At 29.2% G+C, this 9,208-nt stretch overlaps 1 long non-coding RNA gene across 1 annotated transcript; it reads right to left on the bottom strand.

The window, feature by feature from the left end:
• Window positions 1-6,003: 6,003 nt before the first annotated feature.
• LOC111714691 (uncharacterized) lies at window positions 6,004-8,236 on the bottom strand. Its single transcript, XR_002768037.1, has 3 exons — window positions 7,911-8,236; window positions 7,005-7,040; window positions 6,004-6,177 (listed from the first exon to the last, which is right to left on the bottom strand). It is a non-coding gene; the product is annotated as an uncharacterized LOC111714691 (long non-coding RNA).
• Window positions 8,237-9,208: the final 972 nt, after the last annotated feature.

The raw sequence follows: 9,208 nt of genomic DNA, 5'->3' as shown, positions 1-9,208 counted from the left end.
TGTTAAATTGAACAGTTGGCATTTTAACACAAAGGAATGCAATAATTAATTTTTACCCTTTTCAAAAGAAAATGTCGTCAAACAATTATCTTTTTTGTTTATGGTTTAGTGAATATAATGCCTAATGTAATCTGATGACTATGCATTGTCCCAGGAGGGGATTCAGCTAATCATTCTTACTCTTATATTTACACCCTACAGACACATATTGTCTAGAAGACATGTTTCACAAAAAAGGAAAAATTATGAATAATAGAAATATGAAAAAATGAAATAAAAGGTATATAGAGAAAAATCATATTTAAAAAAACAGTAACACCAAAAAATATGAAGAGATTGGGATTTTAAATGCAAAAAATATTGACACATATTGTCTATAAGGAACATATTATTACAAAATTATAAATAATAGAAATATGAAGAAAAGAAATGAATATGTAATATCTTAAAAAAATCATATTTAAAAAGAACAATTATTGTTATAATAAACATGCTAAAAAGAAATCAATAAAGAATTGTGTTGCGTTAGCTTTGGGTTAAATAGGTGTTTTAAACGCAAAAAAAGAAGAATACTTAATTTTTTTAAATCCAGCTATTTTTGTCTGTATACAATATATACAAACGGATTTCTTAAAAATATTAGTATTTTTTAAAAATTTATGAAAAATGAATGGATATAAAAGATTTAGATTTAGAACAAAACAATTTGATTTTCATAGCTCTCAATACAAATCAAAAATAATTTATTTCTTACTAAAGAACTAGCTTAATTACAAATTAATGCATTTAAATTCTTACTTATGTGCTTGTGAACACCTTATTTCATCCAAATAATGCAATGCCCGATTCACTTGGTAACCTTGAAACCTTTATTTGATCATAGAAGATATTGTTGTTTTAACTGTTTAATTCTAATAATGACTATAGTTTTCCTAAAGAAGAAATGCGCTTAGCGTTTTTTTTTGAAAAATAGGCATTTTATACTTTTATACATTTTATACCTTCTGGAAACTAAATGCATTAGAAAATTATATAAATATATAAATATTGATTAAAATATTAAAGAATAAAGATTTTCACGCATTTTTATTTCAAAATAAACGAAAATATGATAAAAATGGAGATTTCTTGACATCCAAAGCGATAACATTTTGAACGAAATGTGAAAAAAATGCTAAATTTTCACGAAACCATTTCCCCTTTTAGCTGGAAACCTTAGTTTGGACAGTTTTTTAAAATTCCATAGGGAACGACAGGTATTAGTCATAATGTAATGATGTTGTGATTTTGTTGATCTTTTACGATCAGCGGTTCAAGGGATTTTAAGATCGTTGCGATCATAGTTATCTAGAGGTACTATACACCTGTTGTATATACATAAATGACGGTTAATTTTGTTGTTTACTTGAAAATTCGGGAACAAGCCAAGCTGAGTTTATTTATAACCCAAGCAACGCCGTCCCTTATCTCGGAGGGCATTGTGCTGGGCATAGGCCGGGAAAGCTAGGGTTAAAATCCAAGCAGGGTTCCCGGAAAAAAGACAGTTCAACACGAACCCTTTCGATGTGAGGTGGAGGAATATCCTGATCATCCTTCTACCGTTGACAGCTATTTATTTTGCATATCGATCGTATAGTATTTTCTTTCTCAATGTTTGTATAAAGTAAAATAAATTATAAAACCGTCTCTCGGAATATTTGTCGTATGAGTTGTTGCATTGAATTTTTTATCATATTTTAGAATAAGTATAGTTTTTTAAGTCCGGTGTTTACTATTTTTATAATCAAAATAACTTTATTTAGATGTTTTTTTGTAGTGTTAATACAGAGGCCATAGTATAGATAATAGAGGTCATAGTATAGATAATAGTGGTCATAGTATAGATAATAGAGGTCATAGTATAGATAATAGAGGTCATAGTATAGATAATAGAGGTCATATTATAGATAATAGAGGTCATAGTATAGATAATAGAGGTCATAGTATAGATAATAGAGGTCATAGTATAGATAATAGAGGTCATAGTATAGATAATTAAATAAAGAATTTTTTTCAATGTTTTGAATTTCCGAAGCAGATAATTAAAAATTTTGGTTTTTCAACCCAACAGTCTTGCGCATTTTTTTTAATGTTGCGAAAAAGTTGCGAAACCAAAAACTGTCTTAAGATAGTTAAGCAGAAGAAATTGTTGTTATTAAAATAAAAACTACTATCATAATCTCAAGAAGGATTTACTAAACTGAAATTTTCATTTACATTTTCTGTGTATAAAGTAAAAACGGTGAGTGGTTTTTATGATCTCAATTATACATTTTAAACTGTTTTCTAACTACTGCATTAGCTCCAACTGCAACTGCAAGAAATTTTTTATCTACATGGTTCATTCTTCTTAAACTTTCTGATTAGTCCAGAAAATCTTAATTTAGACCTAGTCCCATTGGCGACATAATAATTTCTTAAATTTTGTACATGGTGTCCCACGAAACATGACAGTTGGTGAATAGTTTAAAATGTCTTCTTCTATAATATTTAAGTTCTTTGTTACCAAAGAGAATAATAATAAACATCCTTATTATAGTAAAATTGATTTCTAAGTAAATTTAAGTAAAGATTTTTTAAACTAAATAAACTGCAAAAAGTCTTTAATATCGTATACAGCATATAGAAGAAGACATTCAAAACTATTTACCAACTGTCATGTTTTGTGGGACTCCCTGTATTTCAATGTTGTGCTAAATGTATTACGCACATAAATAACAAGTTTTGGCCTGCAAGAAACCCGCAATGTAAGTCAAAGGGACTTGGTTCACAGATATTGAAAATTGTAACATACATTTTATTTTATACATATCGATTCACAGAATCGTGTCAAAAATTATACAAATCAGCAGGTTTGTTCTTTTAAAGATCGTATTCGGAAATGATGGAGAATGTGGGTTCCTTCACTCAGTTTCTTAAATCTTCCCTAAAAACAAAAGAAAACCAAAATTATTTATTTATTTTAATTTTGCAGTTTTATATTTAATCGGGGTCCATTCAATTTAAATAGATTATCAAATACAATAGGTAGCAACAGAAATATGGACCAATTATACACGACGTCACAATTGTGTCAAATATAGCAAGGAAAACGAAATTTTCTCCCATTAGTTGACATGTTTTCCAACTTCCAAGATTAATTAAAAAAGTGTAAAAACAGAAAATAAAGAGCACATAAAATTGCACCTATTTTACTGTGAGATAAGCACTTTACTTTAAAATTATCACTATTATCAATATTATCTATAGTTGTCTTATATTAGTTGACATGTTTTCCAAGATTAATTAAAAAGTGCAATAAAAGAAAATAAAGAATACATAAAATTGCACTTATTTTAATGTAAGATAAGCACTTTGTTCTAAAAATGTCACAAAATTATTAATAGTTTGTCGGACACAAAATCTGAATTGACACTTGTGACGTCAATATACAGCTGCACTGAGAGCGTACAAATTCTTCGTTGCCATCTATTGCACTAGATTTTATTTGATTTAATTCATAAGCAAACTGGGATGGGTAGCATAACTGAGTAACTACAAGCCTGCAAGAAATGTCGTCTTACTTGTTCCAATCTTTCGCACCGAGTAACAAAAATACTAGATTTCAGTTTTTAAAATTCTATAATTATTTTTAAGGCCCCTATTATCGAGTAACCCTCTGAGGGTGGGGGGCTCTTTTAATATTACATCTGCCAGGCCCCTAGATTTTTATTAACTGAGTACTGACCATTCGTATAAAATAAATTTTAGAGATAAATATGTTCTAAGGAAATCCAATGATTTAGTTTTTAAATCAAAGAAAAGTTTATAATGAGAAAAACTTGATGCAAATTGATAAAGATGCATAATTCACACATGTTCAGAATCAATAAGTTGGGACTACATACAAAATATAATGTACAAAATTATTCTTTATTCTTACATTTTACTAATTTTCTGTTGTCTGTTGCATAATGTCTTTTATCTGTTGTCCATTGTACGTTGTCTGTTGTCTGTTGTCTGTTGTCTACTTTCTGTTGTCTGTTGTTTGTTGTCTGTTATCTGTTATGTGTCTGTTATTTTTAATATGTTGTCTGTTGTCTATTGTATGTTATGTGTCTGTTGTCTGATACATGTCTGTTGTCTGTCATCTTTAATACAGTGATAACCAGAAAACTCTGAAATACTAAGACGACTTTGAGAATCAAGTTTTAACTTTAAAAAGTTCAATAACCATGAAAAACAGCAATTGTGCAATGTAAACAGACCCGTATAGCAAAAAGTGTCTCGTAAAACTATTTATCTTGTAACACCATCAAATACGGCGCTACGACATCTGCTCTAATTCCATTTGCTCTATGTCCATTTGATCTATCAACCATTTGCTCTATAGCTCATAGATCACGACGTTTGCTCTATATGGCATCTGCTCTATACGTCAAATGATCTATGACATTCGACATGACGTCATTTGCTCTATAAACATTTTTATGACTGTGATGGTCCAATTGCTCTACTCAACATTCGCTCTATGAGTAAACACGGCATTTGCTCTATAAACATATTTTACATAAAATGTAAAAAAGTTTTACAATAAATAAACTACAGACGTCATGTATAGGGAACATGTAGAGAAAATAAAAATAATCTTATCATCGAAAATAAGTAATCTGTTCAATTATTAGATTCTATTATCTCATTATTCTGGTTTCTTATTATTCACAAAGTTTTTGCAGATTTTCTAGAATTATTATTTAAAAGACGACATTTTAAGAATTTGAAGAAATCTGCGAATAAATTCAGAGAAAATTAGAAATTCAATATAATAATGAAAACGAAATAATCGATTTTAGCCATAGATAAATAAATAAACATAGATAGCTTATGTACGCAAAATCACCAAGAATTGTACAGTCCGCAAACTAATACTTCTAGGGGTCAAAGTGTACTTCAATGAGAAGCAGGGTGGTTTGGTGTTTTATTGGATTTCATAATTATTAAACTACTCAGGACTGTAGTTTTCAAAAATCATCGTTTACTTAACGATCGTTAACGACGAACCTTCTTCAATGATTGTTAACGACAACCCTTCGTTAACGATGGTTAACGACGACCATTCGTTAACAAAGAGAGGAAACCGACCTGAAGAGTATCTGTACTTATCATTGAGTAGTTTTAAAGAAAATATCAAGAAGTTTTAGCTCCCCCACAACATTTTTGCATGTAATTTTTTTCAAAAACAATTGTTTTTCCAAATACGGCCATTTTTATAAATTTCTTCGTTTCGTTAACGATTGTTAACGACAACCCTTCGTTAACAATCGTTAACGAAACTATCATTTTTGAAAACGATTGAAAAACGAAACAAAAACGATCGTTTAACGATCGCTTTCAAAAACGATTTACAACCCTACTGAGTCAGGAGTGAATTTTCTTTTGAGAATATCAAATTATTTCACTGAGCAATATATCATATTGACGAGAACTGAAGAAGTACATGAGAAGGACTAAACTAACTTAAACTTTTTACAGAACTCATGTACACCACAAGTACTCAATGACATAAGAACAGCCAATGTTCACAACCGACCTAGTTAATCTATATAATAGGAATATCTTTAAAACATTTATATCTTTCAAGATGAAAAATGTCGTCTAATGCGCAATCTATCTTTATCTATGATTTTAGCATTGATTTATTGTAAAATTTCTTTTGAGAAATATGTTTCTAACCATCTAATTATATTACTGTATAATTTTTACTTTATTTTTCGTTGTCGTTATTTAATAATTAAAACAAAACAAATTCTGAACACATATTCTCCCAAAGTAGGAGTTTTAAACGTCGAATTTGCGCTCAAACTCAGGATTTACAGATCTTTAAAAAGTTTAATATGTTTCAAATTAATCCGAAAGAAGTTTTCCACAACACTGCATACTCAGTTCAACTACCTTACATAGCCGGTCACTCCCTTTAAGTATTGCTATAATTTCGTCTTCATATTCCATTGTTTTCTGGTTATCACTGTATGTTGTCTGTTGTCTATTGTCTGTTGTTTGAACACTCTGATCTGATGCCCGTAAAGTTACCGTTTCTGGTTTCAAACTAAGCCCATGTTTAACTCTTGTCCATGGGAGAAAGATGTGTTTAGTGCTGTCCTAAACAATAAATAGTAAATAAAAATTTTTAAAAAAATATTTCCAATCTGTTTGTTGGAGAGACTAGCGTTCCATCTTGAAAAAAGTATGCATTCTTAAACTTCCTTCATTGTCTTTTCAGCAAGTCACTTTCACTGAGAAACTGCAATTAAAAAATTATCAATTTTCAGAGAAAAAAAAAACATAATATCTTTACCATATTTTGCTTAAACTAATGTTTAATGGAAACAAGTGTGTATAATGCCCACAAGATAAATTTAAAAGTTTTTAAAGTTTTCAATTTTAGGCCTTGACAATTAATATTTTTCAGGAGAAAATATAATTGGTTTGTTGCAGATGTTTCAAGTTGTTAAAAAGATATGACAGCTTTAGAAATCCCAGAGCCTGGGAATTTCTGTGGAAAAATTTTATGTTTTTCTTTTTCATAATAAACAGATGTTTTTACAAGCACTAAGCTTCCAGGGCGCTTCGCCCACATCTTTGATTTTTATCTTTTAATGATTACTCTACTGTGCAGCATTTTCTCTCCTTCAAGTTTTTCAGTAGTTTAAAAAGGTAAATCTGACCATTCATAAACCAAAAAAAAGCTAAAAAAAGTTCAAACCTAAAAACTATATTTTTGAAAAGCCCTTGAAAAATGGATGTAGAAACAGGCTGAACATAGATTCAGACCCTCAAGCGGTTTCATGTAGAGATGCAAATAAGCACCTTTATCTTTTGCTTATAGAGTAACTAATTTGTAAAATAAAATAATATCAAACCTGCAGAAATTTAAATTTTGAAATAAATCACTTTTCGTAGATTTTTATTAAACCCAGAAATAATACCTGTTCTATTGTCATTGATCCTTCACAAGCAGAAACCTAAAATTGTAATTTTTTAAAAATATTTTTTTATTTTATAAAACTCGATTTAAAAAATACCCAAATTAAAATTCTTTTTTGACGAGGTTATTAAGAATAAAAAAAATCTTTCAAAATTTATCCCTAATAGTTTTTATTGAAAAAAAGAATTTGTGCCAAAAGTGATATTTGAGTTCTTTTTTCGCTGCCAAATAAATAACTTGATACATAAAAATAAAATTAATAACATACATGGTGTCCCGCGAAACATGACAGTTGGTAAATAGTTTAAAATGTCTTCTTCCATAATTAGTTAATTTGTTTGATATCAAAGAGATTAATGCAAAATATTGTAATTATATTATTGTACAATTGATTAAAGAAGTAAAATATATTTGAGAAAAAGATGTTTTTAACAAAATGACATGCAAAAAGTTTTTAATATCCGATATAAGATATGGAAGAAGACATTCAAAACTATTCAACAACTGTGATGGGACACCCTGAACACAATGTTGTGTCAGTAAACAGTTAGCTGTAGTCGTCATTGTTCTTTATATTATTATGGATTTTGTGACGTTTTCTAAAAAAAGACGACTTTCTTTCCATTTTAAGTAATGAGGTACATACAACTTCATGTTTGAATATACAGGGTGTCCCGCGAAACATGACAGTTGCTGAAAAGTTTTAAATGTCTTCTTCCATATACTGTATCAGATATTGAGGACTTTGTGTGCAGTTTTTTAAATTAAAATTTACTGTAATACGACTGTCATATTCTATTTTTTATTATTCTCTTTAGTATCAAACCGAAGAAGACATTTTAAACTATTCACCAACTGTTATGTTTCGTGGGACACCCTGTATGATCTTGAAAAGAAAAAATGTAACCTTATTTTGCCCTGAAAGAACATATGTTGATCCTGAAGTTTGTCAATACTCCAAATATTTAATGAGCAATTTTTTATTTCTAACCAATGTTACAATGCAAGCTAGTTATTTTATAAAGAAAAAAAAGTAATTTATTAATGCTAAGATGAAGAATATTAACACCAAGGTTCTAACGCAAGGAAAGTTAATTGCAGTTGCGTATACTCTGCGAACATATTAAAACCAGTTTTCTGAGGGCGGATTAACTTTTGATCCTTTTGATAATTCACATAATAGTTTCCTATGACCAGAATATTTCATTGATTTTTTTTTAAGATGGATCCCATGTCAGGCTTCGACATCCGTCTTGTGTTTACATTACCCCCCAGAGACAGTACACTGCAGTACAAAAAATGCGTACACCTCTGAAATAACTTTCCTTGCATTATAACCTTGTTTCTAATTAAACGAATCTAATATTATGACAATTTTTCCTGAAGTGAACACGGATATAAATATGAAAATGTGGAAATTATGAAACATATTTTTTCATCTAAAATATTGTCACATTGATTTTGTCTAAAATAAATTTGATTTATTAGAAATATGACAGACACCTCAGTTAAAGTCATAATTACAGACATAAGAGTGGAGGAAGTAAATTTAAATAACTCATTAAAGGACAAGACTTCCATCACTTTGCGACTTAAAGGAATTGAGTATTTGCCACAAACTAAAATTTTCGAATCGTTATATCTTTGCCATCTGTTGGTTTAGATCTTTCATATTTCAAACTTAGAAATTGGACTGAAAAGATATTAATCAGAGTTTGTAGCAAATATTTAATTTCTTTACTACACTTGATCAAATTTTTGAGTTGTCCTATGTAACAATTAAAAGAAGTGCATTCAGGGAATCAGATTTACTAGCACAATGCACACTAACACTAAATACTGCGCACTGCATTGTCTTGAATAAAACTGATTAGTTGATGTTTATGTTCACATGTTAACAAAACAGAACTAACTAAACCAAATTTAACATGTCACACACTCAGAAATTCATATGCTGTGTGACAGTTAGGCCCCTAAACAAACAATACAAGTTTTTAAAACTCATTTTAGAATTTCTTAGTTAGGCTAGCGTAAGTCAAGAATCAAGATGTAATATATTTTTTTTCTTATATTTTGCAATTGCATGGATTTACAGAAATGAAATTTGAAGATTTTTCAGTTGCTGAACAGTTCACATTCAATTTTTATCTAGTACGAACTAGTGACACTGAAAACTTTTATTAATTATAATTAATTTTAGAAAAT

This window comes from Eurytemora carolleeae, unplaced genomic scaffold, assembly GCF_000591075.1.
Source record: "Eurytemora carolleeae unplaced genomic scaffold, Eaff_2.0 scaffold1622, whole genome shotgun sequence".
NCBI lineage: Eukaryota > Metazoa > Arthropoda > Copepoda > Calanoida > Temoridae > Eurytemora > Eurytemora carolleeae.
The sequence above is the reverse complement of the archived record's forward strand: the minus strand, read 5'-3'. Positions and strand labels throughout refer to the sequence as shown.